Source organism: Lactuca virosa, chromosome 5 (genome assembly GCF_052849685.1).
Source record: "Lactuca virosa cultivar CGN04683 chromosome 5, Lactuca_virosa_CGN04683_v6, whole genome shotgun sequence".
Taxonomy (NCBI): Eukaryota; Viridiplantae; Streptophyta; class Magnoliopsida; order Asterales; family Asteraceae; genus Lactuca; species Lactuca virosa.
The window spans coordinates 29,542,071-29,567,500 of record NC_136430.1 but is presented as its reverse complement, the minus strand read 5'-3'; positions in this window follow the sequence as shown (position 1 = coordinate 29,567,500).

The window sequence follows — 25,430 nt, the reverse complement described above, 5'->3', positions numbered from 1 at the left end:
GGTATCTGAGTTCGTTACCGATAGCCGAGGGCTTATGACCTTTCAGGGTTGGATTTGGGTGCCGTTTGCGGGCGGGGCACGTACCATTCTGATGGAGGAGGCGCACAGGTCGAGGTTCTCGATCCATCCTGGGGCCACTAAGATGTATTTGGACCTGAAGAGAGACTATTGGTGGCCCTGTATGAAGAGGGATGTTGCGTGGTTTATTGAGACGTGCTTGACCTGTTGCAGGGTTAAGGCTGAGCACCAGCGTCCGCACGGAAAGTTGTAGCCACTTGAGGTTCCACAGTGGAAGTGGGAACAGATTTCCATGGATTTTATCACCAAATTGCCAAGGACCGCGAGGGGTGTCGATGCAATTTGGGTGATTGTCGACCGGCTGACGAAGAGCGCTCACTTCCTTGCTATCAGTGAGAGCTCTTCTGCAGAGAAGCTGGCAGAGTTGTATGTGAAGGAGGTGGTATCACGGCATGGAGTACCGATCTCGATTCTGTCAGATCGAGATGTACGTTTCACTTCCAGGTTCTGGAAGAAGTTCCATGAGGAGTTGGGCACGAGGCTGCATTTCAGTATCGCTTACCACCCACAGACGGACGGACAGAGTGAGCGGACGATTCAGACGCTCGAGGACATGCTTCGAGCATGTGTGTTGGACTTCGGAGGAAGTTGGGACAAGTATTTGCCGCTGGCTGAGTTTTCCTATAACAACAGCCACCACTCGAGTATTGGTATGCCTCCCTTCGAGTTGTTGTATGGGAGGAGGTGTCGGACTCCCATCTGCTGGGGAGAGGTAGGACAGCGAGTGATGGGCAGCACTGAGATAGTGCTTCGGATGACAGAGCAGATACAACAGGTCCGACAGAGGTTGCTGACAGCCCAGAGTCGCCAGAAGAGTTATGCGGATAGGCGACGGTCGGAGCTCGAGTTCCAGGTAGGAGACTTCGTACTCCTGAAGGTATCTCCTTGGAAAGGAGTGATCCGTTTCTGGAAGAGGGGCAAGCTGGGACCCCGGTACATTGGTCCTTTCAGGGTGACCGCCAGGGTGGGCAGGGTAGCATACCGTTTGGAGCTGCCTGCGGAATTGAGCCAGATACATGATACCTTCCACGTGTCTCAATTGAGGAAGTGTATAGCCGACGAGTCGGCGGTGGTGCCGCTGGAGGATATTCAGGTGGATGCGAGCCTGAATTATGTTGAGAGACCGATCGTGATCTTGGATCGGAAGATCAAGGTTCTGAGGAACAAGGAGGTGCCTCTGGTTCAGGTCCAGTGGCAGCATCGGAGAGGGTCCGAGCTGACTTGGGAGTCGGAGTCAGAGATGCGGGAGCAGCATCCGGAGTTGTTTGCAGCATGAGACTTCGAGGGCGAAGTCTGGTTCTAGTGGGGGAGAATTGTAACATCCCGGAATTCAGGTGCGTCTCTTAAACCCTTCTTCTTTTCCAAGTTGTCAAGATTACCCCCTTAAAGGAAATATTAAGGCAAATAAGTACGCTGGGCGTACTGAAGAGTACGCTGCGCGTACTCATGCGCTTAATTTGGACGTAGACTCGCCTAGGTACGTTGGGCGTACCCAGGGTTACATTGGGCGTAGCGGGCCCAGATGCAAACCCTAATTTGAGGCTTGTACACTATAAAAGGAATGTTAAGGCCTTATCCCCAGCCACCATACTTCAGTGAGTGAACCCTAAGAGAGCAAAAACCCGTCATAAGCTTGTGTGTGTGTTCTTAAGCTTGAAAGTGCCATTTCAAGGTGGTGAAGGAGAAGAGGAGGCCATATTAGAAGCAAGAAGTTGGTGGACAAGAGTAGATCCGAGTTTTTCAGAGGTTGGAGCTTCTTTTAGAGGTAAAAAGCTCAAAGCTTTCCTTGTCATTTTTGATTTATGCTTCATGGACCAATTTTTAGGGTTTTTGGTCCCAAGGTGGAGACTTTATGAGCAAATGGTCTCCATTGGCCTAGATCTGCCATATTTCAGGGTAATATGAGTTGTATGTGTTGGGTTTTAAGCATTCTAACACTCCTATGGTGTACATGCAACCCTATAAACCTTGGATCTATGTTTTCTCTATTATACATGCAAATATTAAATATTCCAAGGTTTCATCCTAACTAGCATATTATGAAGCACCTATACTACAAAATTCTAGTTAGATGACATACCTTTTGATGTAGCTTGATGTCTTCAAGCTTTAAGAGCTTAGCCCCAATAGTGTGGAAGCCTCAAATGGAATCACAAATCACCAAAACACCTTGGAAGAACTTGAGAGAATATGTATGCACACTAAAATCGGCCCACTCTTATTTTCACACACTTGTACCAATTTTGTGAGCCAAGGACCCCTTTATATATTATGGAGGATTAGGGTTACATCCATGTAAACCCTAATACCCATGACCTTTCATTTACATAGGATCCATGGGTTAAAAGCTCCATGGACCATCCATGAAAGCTTAGCCCAACCTAAATGAACTTGGCCCATTCCATATATATAAGAGTCCATATTTAATTAGTTCTTTTTTATCACTTAATTAATTCTAAATTAATTCTTGATCAATACTAATTAAATAATATGATTCCATATTAATATATTAGAACTTATAATATATTAATATAAATCATAAATATACTATTCTCAAAAGACTATCCATATAAATTGTGCCGGTGAAGTGCAACCCAAATGGACCATGCGGGTCGGGTCAAGTACATACCAAATATAGTTATGGACTTAGACATTAATCCAACAGTCTCCCACTTGGATAAGTCTAAAACTATTATTGAGTATGACTTCAAAACCTAACTGGCAATCGTAGCTCTTAAAGCCGCTGTCGAACTCTGACCTTGTCAATGACTTGTCCATTAGATAAGGGATCATATATTCCTCCATTCTAGATATCATATGGACTGAGACATGGATTATAATCATTCTCTCTGTCCATTTGTTGTTTCCTGATTTTTGATTTATGATGACTGACTGATTGAACAAATCAAATCAGTCCTGGCTTGGCCAAGCACTCACATGTGTCATCGCTAAATCATCGAGGGGCCCACAGATATCACTTTTATCCCGAAGGTAAAAGGAATGGATAAACTTCGACTCATATGGCTTGTTCTACTACTTGTTGAATCATACACAAAGGCAGGTTTTATAACATCGAGTTACCAAATGCGTTTTCGTGCAATCAATGTATAACCAACTCATAGTAACAACTCATATCTCTAGGTTTGAAGAATATAAGATATTATCGTCTCATGATCACTCGTGATAAAATCCATGAAGTGATTCAAATGATCGTGGGTTGAATCCAATACTCAGAACTTATGAGCACTCATGAGTGTTGTAGCACCACTTTGTCCACCAACTTGGACCTCTACAAACCAACCCATGACAGTCTTGATTCATATCTACTTCCAACATATGACCGACTGTGGATGGTTTGAATAACTTAATCATTCAGGAAGAGCGACTTAGTTATTCTGGAAGTCAAAACATGCAAAGTGAAACACAAGAATAAATGAATCAAATATGGTATCAAACCCTATGAATATAAATAAACACTTTTATTTATCACCATACCGATTACTCATTATTCATTGTTTCGGTTTTATCAACTTTATACTTGAATTAAAAATACTAGTTGTCCCATGCACCAAGCATGTACACTATGTTTTTCTTAAACAATAGCTTTGCCATACACCAAGTATGAACGTTATGTTTGTCTATGATCCTTTTCTTTGTGAACTAGATCAATTGAACATAATTTCAATGATTCTCTTTTCACACTCCCAAATCCTTGTCTTAAATGTAAGAATTCCAAATTCCTATCATTTATCGAAATCTGTTTAGATTTTAAACTTATATGCAATGTTCCTCTTGTAATGATTATGCACAAAGCCACAAAGGCTTGGCAACAATCATTACAGAGTATCCCAATGGAGATCAATTCCATGGAAACGATGTCTCAAACTCAAAGCGCATTGCTTTGAACATGCTTCTTGCATTAAGTTTCTTTAACCTTACACAGATTGCTTCCACCTATGAAGACAACTCAATATTCCCATTTTGACTACCGCTTCTGAACAAGAGTTGCCTCTTTTCAGACTATGTCAATATGGTCCTTCCAATATTAAACAGTATACTTCCAACTGTCCTTGAGCAACCAATCTTTGGTAAACCTTAGATTGTCCTCGACAATTGCTTAATCACTTTAGTCATATCTAATTCTAGACATTGTTCCCCTTAATTCCCCAAGGCATTTGGAAAATTAAGAAAGGGTAAATATTATAGCACATGTAATCGATCTTGTACCCAAAGTAAATGGGACACGATTCACGATGTTTCACATAAAGACATGGTTCTAGTCTTTTGCCATAATAATTTTTTGTTTGCCATATTCTCAAAATTTGACTATGAACAGGGATGCCGTAATCATAATCGAATTTTGAGAACGCAATATATAGAATTTCCTTAAGTTGAACCAATCCAACATGAAATTCATATATATATATATATATATATATATATATATATATATATATATATATTCTTGACTAAAGATGATTAAAATCTCAATCTAAGCTTAAAATCTCACTCTAAGCCTTTTAGAATTGACATGAAGTATAATATCCTCTCCCTTAATTATAGCAAAACAACTTTTTCAACCCCTGCAACCTCACGAATTGAAACTTTTGTTTTCTATAATTAACATTGCTAACTTGCAATACTTATCATAATTATCATGCTCCCACTAACATGATGATTATTAGCATAACACTCATGCTCCCACTAGCTTTGACATGTATCCAGAAAACAGCTGGACTTCTAGAAGTCAATACTTTATTGACATTCTTACCAAAGTTCAGATTTCTGATACTAGATTGCTTTGATAAGACTAGGTTAGTGACAAATCCTAACTCATATGGATTGAACTTGTGCAATCTTAACTTCTTGCCACCTGGCAGCACAAGGGCCTACCATTGCTTCCAAGTAGTTATGCAAACAATTGAGAACATGTAGAACTCAAATATATATAGCCAACTTAACTGGAATGGGCACAGAAATGTCAACACAATAGGTTATAAACCTCTAGTTGTGTGCTAGTGATGAAATACATGTTTTATTCTTGATTACTTCTTGAAACCCTTTCAGGATCTTTTAGACTCCCACTGTCTCCTTGACCTATAAGACTTTCTTGCCAAATATTCAAGAGATAGTGTGGATTCTAATCAAGACAAACACTTAACACAATTGGCCTAAGTTGGTCTCTGTTTTATCCAAAACATCACAACTTACCAAATTCAAATGTACAAGAGTAGAAAACCTTTTACTCTTACATTTCACTAGTGTTAATAAACCTTCTTTAAGATGTGTCACTCAAGTTACATTTATGGTGGGCTTGATCAATGCACAAGAATGTGTACTCGATCCTTTAGTCCTTTACTTGACTCACACATCCATGTAAACAAGTAATTAGTCTTAATTTTCCAATGCTTGAAAGTTCTCATTCATCATACTATACAACTTGCATGATTCCAAGTTTCTATCCAACCGAAACTTGGGTGATGAGAAACTTTCCTGATTTGGTAAATTTAGACACTACCACAAATGAAAGAATCAAATCCATTTTCCAATATTGTTGTCAGTGGAATCATATAAGCAGCAATTTTCCACAAATGCCATTGTAAGGATACTTCAAATAAATAAAATTAAACAATTTCCTTTTATTTTAAAACTTTGCGGAAAAACTTATCCTTACAATCCACATGAAAATTGTTGTTATCTATTCCTTAGCAATATATCATAACTTCTTAAGCAACTGCTCAAAATTCTGATGCGATCGAAATCCACCTTCGCGATCAGAATCAGCATATACTTCCTTTAAGATTTCTCTCTATTCTTTGATTCTTAAAACATCAACATGTGACCCAGTCACATCATGTAATGTGGATCTCAGAATAGAACTTAACAGAGTTAGATAATGGGCTCTACCTGATGTAGAGTCAAACTTATTGACTTTAACATCCTTAGGTAAATTTGGCAGCTCTACAATCAACGCCCCTTCCTTTGGCAAAATAAACATATGGACCCTTTGGTAATGGGACTATCTCAGACTTAGCCTTTCTCTTTACCATTTGGTCAATCGGGTTGACTATGGCCAATCCCTTTCCATTGGGAAGAGAATGCTTTTTCTGGATTTCCAGTGTCACCATTGTCACTATCCATAAAGTTTTTTGGGAAGTTGATCTTCTAATCAAATTTGCTTTATATCGTTCCAAATCATTGCTGATTCAGCAGCACCAAGCAAATAGATATGATCATTAAGGTTCATGTCATAGTCTGTTTCATAGTAGTCCCAAAGGAACTCACTATGTGACTTAGAAAGTGATTGAACATCCAACTTTCTCAAGACTTTGACACCCAACTCTCCCGGCTTGTCAATATGTGACTTCATCTCTAAGATGTGATCACACATAGACCTTGCTTGCCATTAGGGCTTGAGTGACCTTGAACTTGTGGGTTAGGGAGAATAATTGGAGGAGGTGGACGAAGAGAAGTATGACTTCCATGAGCCAAACTCGGGAAGTCATATTCATTAGGAAAGCTTGGTTTGGGAAGATCATTGTTGTCTAAACCAGACATCAACAATGGGAGAAATTCACGTAAAGTTGATTTAAGTCCTTAATATAACATCCAATATGATATTAAGGCTAGGACCCAACAAACTATTTCATAACTTGGAAGAGGGATGCCGTAATCCAAGCTATAAAATATTTGAAGGTAGGTGAATGACGATTCACCAATTTCCACCAAGATAAATGAAATGTATTATTAGGTTTTAATTGGTTTTGAAACTCCTAGATTCTTTTGAGATTCATTGAACTTTTCAATGGCATGTTTCAATCTCGAGTGTGCCCTTCAGGTTTTGTGACTGGGATGCCGAGGATCACAAAACAAGGTGTGAAGTAACCATGCAAATATACTTGGTACCCTTAATATTTACCCCTCAATCGATGTGCCGGTTAACCACACACGCTCCAACGATACTATGATAAACATTAAGTTACCTTTTGCCTACCTTGTTAAGTCCAGGTTAGTGTGTCGGTTAACCACACACGCTCCACTAACAGCTTAAACAAAGTACAAAGTGTAATTTCATGGATTAGCACCTTATTCACATTTTCCTAAGTAACTAAGATTGGGTATTATTAAGAGTTTAGTTACTTAGTATTTATCATTAATACTTTTAATGAAGGGAGAATTATAGTCCTTGTCCTACCCGTTCGGCTAACGACCCTCCACCAGTCAAGGAAGCGGTGGGTGAGAGTAGACACCCATTAAACTGCCATTTTATAGGCAGTAACCTTATACCCCCCTTATAGACCGGCTTCGTGAATGAGACCTACTATTGGTAAGACGACTTGCTCTTATACATATAATATATTAAACTTTTAATATTATAATAGTATAAGGGTGTATTTTAGACATTTAAAATACTTGGTGGTTTAATCTATTAATTAAACTAAACTTTTAATTTAATTAAACTCAAACCATATCTTTATTTATGGATTTAATAATACTCTTTTAATTAAACGCTTTAATTAACTATTAATAAAGTCCATAAGAGTTAATTTGAATTATTCAATAAAACATCATAATTCCAATTATTAAATTCAAAATTAAAATCATTTAATTAATTGTTTAAGTTATGAACCCAAGAGTTTTAGAATTCAATTCTTTTTTTTCATAAAAAGCTTTTTCCAAATTCCAAAACTTGAGGGCAAGTTTTGTAACTCTTGAAAACTTTTGGATTCCATAACTTATGGAGTTAAATACTTGTTTTATGATGAAACTTTTCATGTTCCATAACTTAAGAACAAGTTATGGAATTCTTTAAAACATTAACTCCAAATTTTGTAACTCCATAAAAACTTTAAATCAATTTTTTTTTTAAAAAAAACTTTCATATCCATAACTTATGGAGGTTTCAAAACACTTAAGATCACAACTTTAAAAAAAAACTTTTGAGCTCCAAAATTTTATGACAAAATTTGTAACTCCTTAAAACATTTAGATCAAACTTTTAAAACTAATAAAATAATCATATCATTTTATCTTTTACTAAATTTGACCTAATTCAACTCATATAGCAAATGATTCAAATTTTACAAATAATTAGTTTTTCACACAACAAGTAATTATCTTAAAATTTGACAAACGTCATGTTTTTTTTTTCCTTTTTTTCAACTTGAAAATAAAACATTTGCATCAATATAACAGAAAACAACATGGCTTTGATACCACTGTTGGGTTTTAAGCATTCTAACACTCTTATGGTGTACATGCAACCCTATAAACCTTGGATCTATGTTTTCTCTATTATACATGCAAATATTAAATATTCCAAGGTTTCATCCTAACTAGCATATTATGAAGCACCTATACTACAAAGTTCTAGTTAGATGACATACCTTTTGATGTAGCTTGATGTCTTCAAGCTTTAAGAGTTTAGCCCCAATAGTGTGGAAGCCTCAAATGGAATCACAAATCACCAAAACACCTTGGAAGAACTTGAGAGAATATGCATGCACACTAAAATCGGCCCACTCTTATTTTCACACACTTGTACCAATTTTGTGAGCCAAGGACCCCTTTATATATTATGGAGGATTAGGGTTACATCCATGTAAACCCTAATACCCATGACCTTTCATTTACATAGGATCCATGGGTTAAAAGCTCCATGGACCATCCATGAAAGCTTAGCCCAACCTAAATGAACTTGGCCCATTCCATATATATAAGAGTCCATATTTAATTAGTTCTTTTTTATCACTTAATTAATTCTAAATTAATTCTTGATCAATACTAATTAAATAATATGATTCCATATTAATATATTAGAACTTATAATATATTAATATAAATCATAAATATACTATTCTCAAAAGACTATCCATATAAATTGTGCCGGTGAAGTGCAACCCAAATGGACCATGCCGGGTCGGGTCAAGTACATACCAAATATAGTTATGGACTTAGACATTAATCCAACAGTATGTTCATAAAAATCCAATCTTGTACGTGAATATTGAGTCATGCATGAGATATTGGCTTAATGTGGAAAGAGGAAAGGTGTTTAGGGTGATTGGTGACCTTTACAGCCATGCAAAGGCTTAAAGGTCTCGACTTTATGGATTAAGTGGCCCTAGAGAAGTCAGATCTGAAGTTTGAGTATATGTCTTAACCATTTAAGACCCAAAATCAAAGGAGTATGAAACTGGGAGTTACGCGGGGCGTAATCCCAATACGCGCGACGTAGGGGGTCGCGTTCCCCGATTCTGTGAAGTCGCCGGGTACGCCCAGCGTACAGATTTGGTACGCGCAGCGTAACCCGGAGGGTTGACTTTTGTTGACTTTTAGGGTTTTGGTCAACATTTGGACTTTTGGGTCAGGGAGGGGTGAAATGGTCTTTTACCCTTCTGTGGGATTGTAGAAAGGGATTTAATCTAGCCTTTGAGAGCCATGATTTATTTGAGGATATTGTTTATGTGATTAGGTGGGGGCTAGACCAGTATATCCGTGTGCAAGATTATCCGAGTTACCCGAGGTGAGTCTTCTCACTATACATTACCTAGAGTGGTATCTATGTGTAGACCGGAGGGTCTTGTGTGCTATGTGTATGTATGAGATTTTGTGTTATGTGATATATGCATGTTATGTGTTGTATAGACCGGACCGGAGGGTCCAACGATATAGACCGGACCGAAGGGTCCAACGATACAGACCGGACCGAAGGGTCCAACGAGCTATGACCGGACCAGAGGGTCCAACGAGCTACGGGACTGGAGGGTCCCGCTGAGACACATCGACCGGAGGGTCGTACTGTAGCCTCGAGTGGCGTATGTGTTGTATGTGGTATTTTGGGGAACTCACTAAGCATTTATGCTTACCGTGTTGTGTGTTATGTGTTTCAGGTACCAGTGAGGATCGCGGGAAGGCGCCGGCATGACCGTACACACACATGGAGTTTTATTTACATTGAGATCTTGGGAGTTGTTATTTGAGATGACATTGGATACATTATGTTTTGACACTGTTTCATGATTAAAAGTATGATTTAAAAATGAAAAAAATTGTTTTGGAAATTTACGTTGTTACACACCAAGTTCCATGGTTTGGATAGAGAAGATCCTCAAAGGCATTTGAAGTCCTTTCATATGATATGTGTTAGCATGTTGCCCGAAAATGTGACATTGGATGATTTCAAGCTAACCGTCTTCCCGCTCACCTTGGAAGATAAAGCTAGAGAGTGGTTATTCAACTTACCACCGGGATCTATCCACACATGGGAAGAGTTACTCAAGGCCTTCAATAGCAAGTTCTATCCCACCTCCCGGATATCAAGTCAAAGAAGTGACATTTGGGGGATTCGTCAAGGGGAGAATGAGACTTTTCATGATTTTTCGGAGCGATTCAACAACTTGTGTACAAGTTGTCCTCAACACAACATTCCCGAACAACTACTTCTTCAACAATTTTATGAGGGTATGAATGAAAAAGATCGAAGGATGATTGATGCTTCAAGTGGTGGTGACATCTTCAACAAAACCCCTCAAGAGATAAGAACACTTTTTGGAACCATTTCTCAAAATCAAAGGAACTTTGGGACTCGAAATGAAATGAAGAGAAGTTATCCACAAGTGGTTGGTGAAGTTAGCAACACTCAACACTTGGAATCAAAGCTCTTGGATTTGACTAATGTGCTAAGTCAAATGGTGGTGGGAAGTGGTCAACAATTGATGGTATGCGGTATTTGTGCCATGACGGGGCATTACACGGATAAGTGTCTCACACTTGGAAGTGAACCGGAAGATGTGAATGCAATGGGCGGATATCAAGGTCAACCAAGACCCACGGTATTTCAAAACAATTTCTGAAAGACTCACACTTTCATAGTTGACATTTGTTACTCCGAAACATGCTACATGCATATTCATAAAAACAATATTTTATATTGATAAAGTGATTACAAACTACTAGATACAAACCCATTATTTCATAGTGTTATATATTACATGACTTCCCACGATTCTCTAGATTTATACATATGGGAGTGCAAAATACAATAGTTTCAAACTATTCGAAAATCTTCTATCAAAACAATAGTTTCAAACTATTCAAAAATCTTCTATCAGTATATAACTATACTGGAAGCTTATCTCCTGCAAATTAGTTAAACAATGAGAGGGGTAAGCGGTGACGCTTAGTGAGTTCAATAATAGATACAATATAACGTTATGCCATATATATACTTCAATATGACAGAGGCAAAGAGGATCAAGGAACAACAAAGGCATAATGCGAAAAGCTTTCCATATCAATCAATGAGACATAACAATTTCCACATTTGATATACAATCAATAAAGTTTCAGCACAAATGGCACAGAAAATACTCAGGAATATCATTTTGCTAGAATATTTATCCTTTCAGCCTTATCTTAGCATACTACCGAAGCCAAAGTGATGCATATGTCATACACTTCATGGTCAACGGTTCATACCAATACCCAAGTGATGCTTATGTCATACACTTCAAGTCAAAGGTACAACCTTGCAATAAAAATAGCGGAAATAATAACTCGAGATGATAATCATGGAAAAGCACATAGCACATATAACACATAACATACAATTGTTCCTATATATTAAACTCACCGTGAAATAACTGGGGGTTAAAATAGTAATTTGGGCAGAACTTCGGCTCTAAATATGACTTTCTTCGTTGAAAACCGGGAGTTTTCTTGAAAACCGGGCTCTGCGAAGGTAGAGCTTCGAAACCGAAAAGATAAATTTTTCGGGCTTCTCGGGAATCTCGGGGCGTGTTTCGGGCTTTGGAATTAGTACCGGGGCTTCGGGGGAAGTGGAAGAAGAGGAAATATAAGTTTAGGGGTGAAAATTGCCAAATTTGTAACTTTTACCCGGGAGGTCTCGCACCCCTTATATAGGTGCGAGCCTCGGATCCGAAGCGAAGGGGTGAGGGCACGTGTATGCGAGGTTCAGACCAGGTGGCAGCAGGGCGAGGCTCGGTTCGGACAGCTGCGAGCTTCGGATTGGTCGGGTGACGCGGCTACTGCTTCGGATCGGGTCAGCAGCCTTGGTTGAATCAGGAGGCTACACGCGGGTCGGATCACGTGGGGCGCATGCGAGATCACGTGATCGATTTCGGACACCTGTGCGACACGCATCGCTTCTCGGACATGCCACGCAGCAGCTTCGAACACGTGGCCAACTCCGAGCGAGGGTGACGTGGCAGCACTATTCATGCGAAATTTCTCGAAAAATGTGCCCAATCTTGTAAAATCCATAACTTTCTCATACGGGCTCCGTTTTTTACGTTCTTTATATGCACGCGTAGAGAAAATTATGCTCTACAACTTTCGTTTAGACTTTGTTGGAAAATTTTGATTTTATTTTTATATTATTATTTTTAACAGACCGGGACTGGTAAATCCGTTAAAAATTCATAACTTCTTCATCCGACGTCCGTTTTCGTCAGACTTTTTACCGTTGTACTGCTAATGACGAGACCTTCGATTCTCGTTTAGGTTGTGTCGGCTAAAAATCACTCGATCTAAAATTCGAGTTTTTAGCTGTCTACTGCTAAGCTGAAACTTAGAAAAATCATAACATCCTCATACGAAGTCAGATTTTTGCGTTCTTTTTATCAAAATTCTCGGTTTAACGAATACTACGACTTTCATTTAGATCACTAAGGCTAAAAAGTAGCTTATCAAAAACTCACTTTTTACGTCATTCGGCACCGTGCCGGTTTTATCGCGGATCTTCGATTGGTCATAACTTCTTCGTTATAACTCGGATTTCGACGAGGTTTTCGCCTATATGTTTCTAACGAGATTATCTACAACTTTCAATAATAAAATTTTGCTTATTTTATATTTTATATTTTCGCTAAATTTCACTATTTAGCTTTTAATTGGAATCTCATAAGACTTCCAATAATTTATGAGTGATTCTAAACATAGTTTTACCTTATTTCTAGTAAAAACTATCTGTTAGAACTCAATACTCAATATCACATAATATTTCATAATATTATTTACTTAAAACACGATTTCAAAACGTGTATGTTACAATTTCAACCCAAATTGGAGGATTAACCCAAACAATCCATACCCGCCAAAGCAAAATCCACCAAACATTTTGATGAGACCCCAACATCCGCAATATCCTTCCCAAAAACCTCCATATCCACAAACTTCTTATAACCCTCCAAATTACCAACCACCTCATCAACAAGGCCAATCAAGTGGTACCCACCAAATGAGCCTTCAAGAACTTTTCACTTCTCTTGCTCAAAGCCAAACCCAATTTCAACAAGAGACCAAGAACACTTTCTCAAACATTCAAGCACAAATTGGAGACTTGGCCACCGCTCTCAACAAGATGGAACAAAGGGGTAAACTTCCATCTCAAACCGAGAAGAATCCCAATGTGAATGCAATAACTTTGAGAAGTGGGAAAACACTTGGAGAAAGCAACCCTAAAAGAGTTTCAAGAGAAGAAGAAGATGAGGTTATTGTTGTTGATCCTCCGAAGGTTGAAGCTACTTCAAAGGAACTGGTTGTTCCCAACATTGATCAACCCGACTCTTCCAACAAGCACATTAAGACATTGGTCACCACTTTTCCCATCCCGGTTGGCTCCCTCAAAGAAACAAGAGAAAGAGAAGGAATTTCTTGAGACTTTCCGCAAAGTTCAAATCAACATTTCACTATTGGATGCCATAAAGCAAATTCCGCGCTATGCCAAATTTCTTAAGGATTTGTGCACTAATAAGAGGAAGTTTAAGGCGAATGAAAAGATTCAAGTCAATTCAAATGTGTCTACGGTTATCCAAAAGAAGCTTCCACCCAAATGCAAGGATTCGGGCATGTTTGCTATTCCTTGTACCATTGGTGACTTGCATGTTGAAAATGCCATGTTAGATCTTGGAGCCTCAATCAATGTAATGCCATACTCGGTTTTTCAATCTCTCAATGTTGGACCTTTGGAAGAAACCGGAGTCATCATTCAATTAGCGGACAAGTCAAGTGTATTTCCAAGAGGCGTGTTGGAGGATGTACTGGTGCAAGTTAATCAACTAGTATTTCCCGCGGACTTCTATGTCATTGACCTTGAAGAGAAGACCCCTTCCAAGTCATCTATGATCCTTCTTGGAAGACCTTTCATGAATACCGCTCACACAATTATTGATGTCCATAATGGGAAAATCACAATGGAATTTGATGGAGAGATCATTCACTTCAACATCTTTGAAGCCATGAGATACCCTAGCAACATTTCTCCATTATATCGGGTTGATGTGATTAAGCCAATCACCCAAGAATTATTCGAGTTATCACATGGGGATCTTTTGAAGATGTTGCTCAACATGAGTTTTGATGTTGAAAGTTTGAAGAAAACATTGGATATGTATACATTGGACTCCGAAGTTGAAGAGATTGTGAAGACTTTAGAAGTTAACAACTCAACAAAAAAGGATGTTTCTCAAGTTGCCTTATCTCATTCTCCAAACAAGATGCCACCTTCCATAATCCACCCATCCACACTTGAATTGAAAGTCTTACCTAGCCATTTGAAATATGCTTATCTAGGTCAAGATGAAACTCTACCGGTGATCATCTCTTCTCAACTGAAAGACTTTGAAGAAAACCAATTGACTGAAGTCTTGAAAGATCATAAAGAGGCCATGGGGTGGACAATAGCGGACATTAAGGGGATAAGCCCTAATGTATGCACTCACAAGATACTCATGGAAGATGATTGTAAGCCTAGGAGGGAAGCTCAAAGACGATTAAATCCTCCCATGATGGAAGTTGTCAAGAAAGAGATAATCAAACTCCTTGATGCGGATATGATTTACCCGATTTCCGACTCCAAGTGGGTTATTCCGGTTCAAGTGGTTCCCAAGAAAACGGGAATCACGGTTGTTGAGAATAACAAAGGAATAATGGTACCCACTCGAGTTTAAATGGATGGAGGGTATGCATTGACTATCGAAAGTTGAATTCAAGCACACGAAAAGATCACTTTCCTCTTCCTTTCATCGACCAAATGCTCGAGAGATTGGCGAGCAAGTCATATTATTGTTGTCTCGATGGATACTCGGGTTTTCATCAAATACCCGTTGCCCCCGAAGATCAAGACAAGACAACCTTCACATGCCCTTTTGGCACGTTTGCCTACAAGCGGATGCCCTTTGGATTATGCAATGCCCCCGCCACATTCCAAAGATGCATGGTGAGCATCTTTTCAGAGTATGTAGAAAATATAATTGAAGTGTTCATGGACGACTTCACAGTGTATGGCAATTCGTTTGATGAATGCTTGGATAATCTTGAGAAGATTTTGAAAAGATGCATTGAGAAGAAGTTGGTGTTAAACTTTGAGAAGTGTCACTTTATGGTCAATCAAGGCATCATCTTGGGACACATCGTCTCCAAAAAGGGAATTGAAGTTGATAAAGCCAAAATTGATGTCATCCAAACCCTTCCTTACCCAACATGTGTTAGAGAGGTGAGATCTTTCTTGGGCCATGCGGGATTCTATAGAAGATTTATCAAAGATTTCTCGAAAATTACGCGACCGATGTGCCTCCTTCTCCAAAAGGATGTTGATTTTGACTTCAATGTTGCATGCCAAGAAGCCTTTGACAAACTCAAAGACTTACTCACCTCCGCTCCAAAACCATGCGAAAGGTCTTAGAATGTGGACTCCATTGGCCAACAATGTCAAGAGATACCTATCTATTTTGAAAAAGTTGTGATAGATGTCAAAGAACGGGAACCGTATCCACGAGGCATGAAATGATTCAAATCCCTATCCTCATTTGCGAGATCTTTGATGTATGGGGAATCGATTTCATGGGCCCTTTCCCCGTCTCTTTCGGATACACTTATATACTCTTGGCGGTTGATTACGTCTCAAAGTGGGTTGAAGCAAAGGCTACAAGGCATGATGATTCCAAAACTATGATTGACTTCTTGAAGTCAAACATTTTTGCAAGATATGGTGTACCGAGAGCTTTGGTGAGTGATAGGGGCACTCATTTTTGCAATAAAATGATGGAAGCCATGATGAAAAGATATGGTGTCACACACTGGATATCAACCGCTTATCATCCACAAACGAATGGCCAAACCGAAGTGTCAAATAGAGAAGTCAAGCAAATTCTTGAAAAGACGGTCAACACCACACGAAAAGATTGGAGCTTGAAGTTAGAAGATGCATTGTGGGCGTATCGGACCGCCTATAAAACTCCAATTTGTATGTATCCATTCCGTCTCGTCTATGGAAAGTCTTGTCATTTACCGGTGGAATAGGAACACAAGGCATATTGGGCGGTTAAAAAGTTTAATTTCAATCTTGAAGAAGCCGGAAAGCACCGAAAGATGCAACTTCAAGAAATCGAGGAGTTGAGGAACGAGTCTTATGAAAATGCAAGCATCTACAAAGATAAGACAAAAGCGTTTCATGACAAACACATCACTCGTAAGCATTTTATTCCGGGCCAAAAAGTTCTTCTTTATCATTCACGCTTAAAGCTATTCCCGGGAAAGTTGCGATCTCGATGGCACGGACCTTTTATTGTTATAAAAGTGTTTGATCATGGTGCGGTTGAAATTAAGAGTTTGGAAACAAATCAAATATTCAAAGTGAATGGGCACCGCTTGAAACCATTTAATGAAGGCTTTGACACGGGAGAATTCGACAATGTCACATTGAAAAACCCAAACTATGAAGGTTGAAGGAAGCGGGGCTAAGTCTTGGCAAAGACGTTAAATAAATGTGTTGTAAAAAAATAATCTCCGCTTGAAGTTTTGGGTGTTTCTAAGCTTGAAGTTGGTCTAAAAATAAGCATATGGAAATCTAGCAATGATTTTGGTGAAGTTTGAAAAAATGCCAAAAATTTGAAATTTGTGCGGGTACCCGCGCAGCAGTTGCACGACCGGCCCCAGCCGCGCAGGTTCCTAGTTCCAACTTCCCCAACTTAGAATTGCATCTGATTAGTCTGCGCGGCCTAACTCCACCATCGCAGATGCTTGCGCGCCCAAGAACAAACTGCTACCTTCCTTGCGTGGCCGACCCATTTTACCCACAACTCACCCGCCCCGCCCGGTAACCTGCTCCAAACCCACTCATTAACCGGATCCGACCCTAGTTTCGACCCGATACCCGACCCGTTCTATCTTAAGACCCACCCTTATACCTCCTTTCCCGTCGGACCAAACCCCACACCCCCCTTATCCCTCCCGACGACAGCGCTCCTACAACACCCATCTGCCGCCGACGACTCCCTTCCGCTAGCTCCGCTGCCGCTGCCGCTGCTTACGCCACCGGTCGGCGCTACCGAACAACACGTCGTCCGTCGCCCTTCCCTTCGTCGGCAGTCTCCAGCCGCCAGCAGCCCCGATTTCGCGCCCCTTCACCTCCGCCGGAAAAGCGACGCCAGCGCCTGCCGCCTTCCAACTCGCTTCTTCCGCCGGCGCTCCACCACCACCCTATTCCCCACACACTTCCGACAAAACCCCCACCTTTTTTTTCGCCGGTAAACTGCAAACAACCACCGTCCTCTACCTCGCCGGAAAACCGAACAAAACCCGATTCCGACGCCAAATCTCCGTCAAATTCAAAATTTCTTGGGGCATTATTCACCAAACACTCTACCACACGCCGATGTACTGTTAATTCGGGAAAATCTCCTCGCCGCCGTCTGTCGCCGCCGCCGGCCGCCGCCACTCGTTTTGACCAAAAATTTCAAAATTTTTGTTTCTCACCGGAGATTCAAAAGATTCAACCTTACGGGTTCAATTCAAGCTTGGGGTGCGGTTTTTACGGATTTATTTGCGGGTTTCAACTCACGAATTTGGTACATTTCTTTTAATTTTATTGCATTCAACTTCTAATTTCAATAGGCTTGTGATATGCATTAGATTGATTTGAATTATCCTTAGTTTGCTTTGAATTGATTAGATTGCATTGACTTGTGCCAAATTGCAAGTTTGGAATTTTGCCCGATTTATATTTTTGCTATTTGGTTCGATTGGATTGGTGTGAGGCGAGTGTGAGGGATAATTTTGGCCAAGTTTTTGTGTTTGCTAGGTTTATTAACAGGTACAATAGCAAGGGACAAAACCATTCACGCCTCTCATGGTTCTTCCCGTGAGGCTTCATCCTCGCAATCCACAAAAAAAGTGTCAACCGATAATACCGATCGTGCGGGTAACCTTGTCCTCACGAGTGCACAAATCAAACAATTCAGGTTAAACCTCCAAAAACGTGCAATTCGAGCCACCAAATTTTACCACCAAGACTCAATGACACACCTTGGCCTTGACGATTGCCTGCAACAACTGTTCTTCAACATCAGTTGGCACGAATTCCTCGATCTTTCCGTGCGCACTTACCAACAACCCACACTATAGTTCCTCTCCACTTATGCACAGGATGACGCAGCAGGGGTGCTCATATTTAAACTCCATGGTCGGCAGCACCGACTCACATACGACACCCTCAACACCATCATGGGCACATACAGTCCCTTCAACACCGACATCTATAGCCATCAGTGGACTCGATTCAAACGCGTGCCTAATGTAGAGTTTTGGACTCAAATAACAAGTCTTCCAAAATTCAATCCAAGTCGACAAAAAGATCCTTACATCATCCATCCTTGTTGGAGAATCACCCACCGAATCCTTTCAACTTCCATCTTTGCTCGTCATGAGCCGGGACAAATAAACACAGTCGAGCTCTATTTTCTCTATTGCATGAGCCATCTACAGTGGTCTTGCCCCGGTTTCGCCACCTTTTTCTTGGATAAATGTGACAGCCTTCGCACGAAGACCACTGGCGATATTTGCATCGGAGGTTTCATTACCCTAATTGGTTTGGGTGTGGGCCTCCACTTTCCCGAGTCTGAGTATGTGCCAGTGGATGATCCACCTCTCTACCTCCTTGACTGCATAGCCCTCACCCGGATGGAATTACTGATGTCTCATCATACCCGTCATAACCATTTTTCTTGGCTCAATCATGTCAAGGAACCAGTTTACATCTTGCCTAATCCTAGCATCTCCGCCTTTTCCACCAGCGAGCCTGAAACTTGGTTCTTGCCTGAATAGTTACACGATGATGATGATGAAATGCAAGTCGACAATTCCAATGCTGGTAGTCCATTTGAGGCTGAAGACCATTATGACCTCCCGATCCGACAATTGCCACCACCTTATGCTCAGCCCTCGGGATCACACTTTCATTCACAACAAGAACACCACTCCTATCAGCAACACAATGAGCCCGATCCCGAGCACGAATTCCCTCTTGATATCTACAGTCAGCTTGCCTCATTGCGCCTCCAAGGCAACCGGAACACAGCAGCCATTCGCCGCATCGACGAGCATCAAGCCCGCGTCAACAACTATATGGAGGATCTTTGGTATCATTTTCGGCCCGACGACGGTTACCCCCCTCGTGGGCCTCCTCCACCTTGATCCCGGTATGATCCTTACTTACTCTCATCCTAAGCATTGAGGACAATGCTAAATTTTAAGCTTGGGGTGAGATATTCTTATATTTTTATTTTTATTGCATTTAGGTTGTATATAGTTGCATTTAGAGTAACTCATTTAGGTCATTCATAAAAATTGCATGAAAAATTCAAAAATATTGCATTTTTTTCTTCTTTTCTAATTTTCATACTTTTTAGATGCATCCTAGTTAAGTTCATGCATTTTTGTTCTCTCTTGTCTTCTCATCCCTATAGGTACCAGAGCACCGAGTCATAAGTATTGAATCATAGATTGGTCCCGGGTCTTGATATGGAATTCCTTGTATTTGATAAGTGGGACACGTTTTGAGCCTCACATACCATTTTAAGACCGCTTGTGTGGGGGTCAGATGCAGGTAGCTTGATTGGGTCTAGGTGCGGAGGGATGTGGTTGGTCAAGCCAATGTGTGCGAGCAAAGATTAGCCCGGTAAGGTATTATGAAGACATTGAAGATATTGAAGACTCGCATCTTGGTTTTGGAGGGAGTACCCTTTAGTAATCCCGAGTCTCGTCCGAGCCTTACTTAGTTAGATTCTCACCACCTTTTTAGGATAGGTTATCATTTTTCTAGGGGTCTAGAGTAGATATTTAGATAGATTTTGTTTATCACACCTTGCATTGAGGTGGTTTATGAACTTTGAAGTGGGTCCCCCAATTCACATCTTTTGGGACCAAGTCTTTTCGGTAACACCCATTTTTGAGTCATTCCCCACCATTTTTAGTTGATCTTGGCACATTGTCAATGATCATTAGGCGTTCATGTTAGCCTCCATCATTTGTTACATGGTGAAATTCCTTAGACCTTCAAAGAAGAAAACACAAAAAATGAAGAAATTGGAAAAGCGAAGACAAAAAAGAAACAATGAAGAGGACTAAAGAAAAGCAGCAAAAACAAAGAAGAAAAATGAAGAAAAAGAGCAACACAAAAAGAAGAACAAGAATCCAAGTTCAAGGCTTTAATTCAAAAAAAATGAGAGAAATAAGAAGGCTGAATATCAAGCAACAAGGAGGCTGAAGACCAAATAACAGAAGTTCAAGATTGAAGATTTAAGTTGTTAGGTTTAGATTTAGGTTAAGTAGAATTTTTATTATTTTATTTTATTTTTGATTTTTGGTGAGAAAAGGCCTTGACGATGAGACGGTAGACTGTAAAGGACAGTACAAGGGAGAAGCCTCTGAAACCGGATGTTTGCCAGGAGGCCGCACTGTAAAACCCTATTTCGTACTATACACTTTAGCCTGACAAATGTAGGAATCATAGTGTGTGAAGAGGCGCCTTTCCTTCGTGCATTATGATCTGCATTGGTGATTTAAAGTGCCCCCACTGGGCGCATCTCTGTTTCCTTTGTCTTGCACACCGCGACTGCATCCAGTCGTGATCTATTCGCCCATCAAGTGGTTGAGAATGTGGTTTATGGCTCTAAAGCGGGGAACATTTTGAGGATGCGTAGGGTCCATGAAGGACTAATTCTGACCATGTTGACTGATGTTGACCGAGTTCTATGGTACCTTTCTTTTTCCTTTTTAGTTTAGCTCATCCCGAGCTCATTTTAGTCTTGTTCTAACTTGAGGACAAGTTAGGTTTAAGCTTGGGGTGATTTGATAGCTTATTTTATTTCCTTATTTTTATTAGTTTATTTTAGATTTTTAGATCTTTTTATCATTATTGCATTGTATTTTATTTATTTTTCTTTAGTATGGATCGTACCGGGTGTTTTTTATGTTGCATGAGGAATTTTGCAGGGTTTTGGAGCTTATCGCGATTGTGGATTAGAGTGAAGACTGACTTGTGGGCTTTCGAGGCGCTATTGGGCTTGGCGGATCCATAAAAGAAGACTTGGGCCTTAAAGAATTGAAGACTTGGATATTTTGGACTTGTGAAGATGGGTCATAAACTTCTATTTTTAGGCTTGGAGCATCCACTTTTGTAGCTAAATGATGATTGGTTGGCTTAAATCACATGGATATGGAGGGGACCAAAGGAATCTTTGGTAGTGGAAGGGTGGAGTGGAGGAATGAAGGACCAATAGCATTACAGCAACATTTACGCGGGTGGAATTTTCGTCGCGCGGGTACCCGCGCAACTGCCCAGTTTGGGCATTTTGGTCATTTGGCACACCATAACCTTGGGGGATCAGATCTAGCAGCGATAACTTCGATTTTACACCATTAGAGACCTGGAGGAGGCGATTTTGAAGCTCAAGACTCATTTCTCTTCATCTTTCCAAGTTATTTGGTAGTTTCTTTATGCAATTAGATTTTTGTGATTGTTATTCTAGTGCCATGAGTGGCTAAACTCTTTATATTGGTTAACTTTGGTTAAAACCTTTGAATGTTTGTGGGTTTTTGAAGGATTCATGGTAGATTATCAGTTATCTTATGTTTATGGTTCTAGATCATATTTCTTATGCTTGTTTAATGCTTTGATCATGAGTTTGGCACTTGAATGAGCTATTGTTAGTTTATTTCTTTGGTTTTGCATTGAATCATTGAATTAACTTAGAACAAGGGCTTTATGATGGTAAAAATCATCTCTAGTTTATGAATCATAGCTCCTTTATGGATGTGTAAGTATTGACGTCCTCTTAATTGGGGATTCCTTCTTTCTTAAGGCTAATTAACTTCTTGGGTTCAATTGATTCAATTAAACCCTTGATCTTGATTAAGAAGGTGTGTTGTGGGCCTCCCCAACCTCCATACTATCTAAGAGGAATCTTAGCATATCATGCTTCATGATTGCTATAACCAATTTGGGATGAATGATAAGCTTCATGTTGAATCCTAATGATAAACACACAAATGTTCATTGTGTTGAATTGCCTTGGTTAACCAATTGTTCCCAACATTTGAGCATCTCACTATCTTGCTTAATTGCAAGTTTTTAGTTATTCAAGTCTTTTAGTTTTCAAGCAATCATAACACCCCCCTTTTAGTTTTCAAGCAATCATAACACCCCCCCTTTTAGTTTAATTGTAGTTAGTTGGTTTATTTTCAATAGTTCTTTTAGATTGCATTGGTGATTGAATACAACCATTTCCCCGAGGATCGATACCCCTTTTTACCATTATATTACGTTTTATTTACAAACAAAGGGTGTAATTTTCTTGGTGGACTTGACATCCCACCATGGTGGGTGCCATGCGATCATCCCGAGCCCTTCCCTTTGCTAGTGGAAGTACCTGAAACCAAAACTGAAATCGTAAGCACGAAGCTTAGTGAGCTCCCCCAAACTACCACATACCATACACATATAACATGCAACTAGGAGATATGGGCCCCGCCCACACTCATGGAGATACGGGCCCTGCCCACGCTCTGCTAACTAGGAGATACGGGCCCCGCCCACACTCTGCTATCTTTGAGATATGTGCCCAGCCCACACTCAGCTACTCGAGGTACGGGCCCCGCCCACACTCACCTGCTATGAGTTACGGGCCCCGCCCACACTCAGCTACTATGAGATACGGGCCCCGCCCACACTCAGCTACTACTCTGACATACCAGTATCACACAGAAACAAGTATACTAAATTTATCATTCAATCCTGAATCATATTGCAACCAAACTACTAGGAGATGCGGGCCCGCCCACACTCAACTAACTAAGAGATACGGTCCCCGCCCACACTCAACTAATAATGAACTCATACTACGGGTCGGCCTTGGTGCCTTAGACACGTTCCTACTGAAGGGACACTCACCTCATGTGTATGGCTGCTGAAACCCTGAGTGAGAATTATATGGCTGCTGCTCCGGCAACTCTCCGACTATAATTCCCACAATGACACATAGTCAGAAACTGATAACTAAACTCAGGGTGAAATGACCATCTCACCCTTGGTCAACAATAATATTCTGGTCAAAGTCACATTCCCAGTTGACCGGACTCGCCGAGTTGGCTCGACAACTCGCCGAGTCCCAACACTCTCATCTACCCCCAACCCGACCCTACTCGTCGAGTTTAGCAAGAACTCGACGAGTTCTCCTTCAATCATAACATTGAGACAATATTCATCTGACTCGCCGAGTTCTTCCTAAACTCGTCGAGTTTATCTTCCTCTTAAGAACGTGTCTAGTCTGTGACTCGCCGAGTTGTATGAACAACTCGTCGAGTCCGTCTTCATGAGTTGGGAGATGGCCTTGGACTCGCCGAGTACGTTCCTGCACTCGCCGAGTCCCATGGTTTTCCAGATCCATGGCTATGTCTATTTTGTTGAGTCCCTTACCTGGACTCGTCTAAATCCCTCTAAACTCAACTGGGTCTCCCCTTAATCATAACAGTTTTGGGAACCAAGCCACGACTCACCGAGTCCCAAGAACGACTCGTCGAGTCTATGCATGTCCAAGACTATAACTCGATTTCTAATATGCAAAACTCATCCAGAAGGTAGATCTAGGCTCCTAAGATCGGTATGACACGTAAAGTCATGAACTTTATGTTCATGCATGGGACTTTTGTGCTTAAAAGACCAAAAATGAGTTTTATCTCATACATGGGGTTCTTATGGCCATAAAGGTGGCACCTTTATGCCATAAGGACCCTCCAAGGTTCCAGATATGAGGTTAAATCGACTTGGGACGTCCAAGTCTCAAGGGTCAAGCTTCTTGGACCCAAAACTCCATAAAAGTGACAATAAGAAGATCTATGAAACTACAAGTCAAGTATGAAGTTTGATTACCAGAAAGTGAAGAGAAACTGATGTTGTTCTTGGATCTACAATCTTCTCTTGAAGTCCTCCTTCTTCCTCCTCTTCACACAAGCTTCAAATCACATTAGATTACTCAAAAATGGCATTCAAACACTCACAATGCTCAAGGTGGCGAGTTAGGGTGATAAGGGAGGCCACAAGGATGATATGTTTCTTTAAATAGGGGGACAAACCCTTAAAATTAGGGTTTCCATCTGACAGCTCCTACTCGCCGAGTCGGTCTTCCGACTCGTCGAGTAGGTCACTTAATTCCTGACCTGGATTCGATCCTACTCGACGAGTTGGGCCTCCAACTCGTCGAGTCCAAGGGTAAAATATGATGTTGGCTCAATTAAATGCATACCTGGAACTGGGTGTTACATTGCTAGTCAATTTTTGAGGTCATACTTGCAATCATAGTTATTAGACTTATCCAAGTGAGAGACTGTAGGATTAGGTATCTTAGCCCATAACTATAATTGGTATGTACTTGATTTGATAGTAGCATGGTCCTTTTGGGTTGCCTTCACTCATGCAACTTGACAGGATGAATTTTGGAGAGAGAGGTTGAATTTGTTATTTGGAATAATAAATTGGAATAATTGATTTATTAATGTATTATGAAAATAATATATTAGTTAGAAATCATATTATTAATTAGTGATAAATCAGAATTAATATGGGATTAATTTTGTGATTAAAGGAACTAATTAATAATGCAAGGACTGTTTTGCAAATCCTTGATAGTTGTGAAACTGGGCTCTTGGACCCCTTGGATAGGAGTAGACGAAAACTATAGGGAAGCCCTATAGATTTTCGTCCAAGGGCCTCTAAAGAAGGGGTATGTGGGTTGCTTAGTCCCTAAGCAGAAAATTAGGGTTTCCAACTAAAAACCCTAGCAACCACAAGTATTTAAGGAGGGTTGCTCCTTGAATTTTTGGCCACTGGAAGCTAATCCTAGCTTAGCCAAAAATCATAGAGTGCATCCTCCTCTCTCCTCTCATCTTATTGCATTGGGTGTTTGTGAACCATTAGAGGTGCAACATTTGGGGCACTAAGCTTTCAAGAGTCAAGGATCTTCAAGATTGTCTTGTTATTACTACATAACAAATAA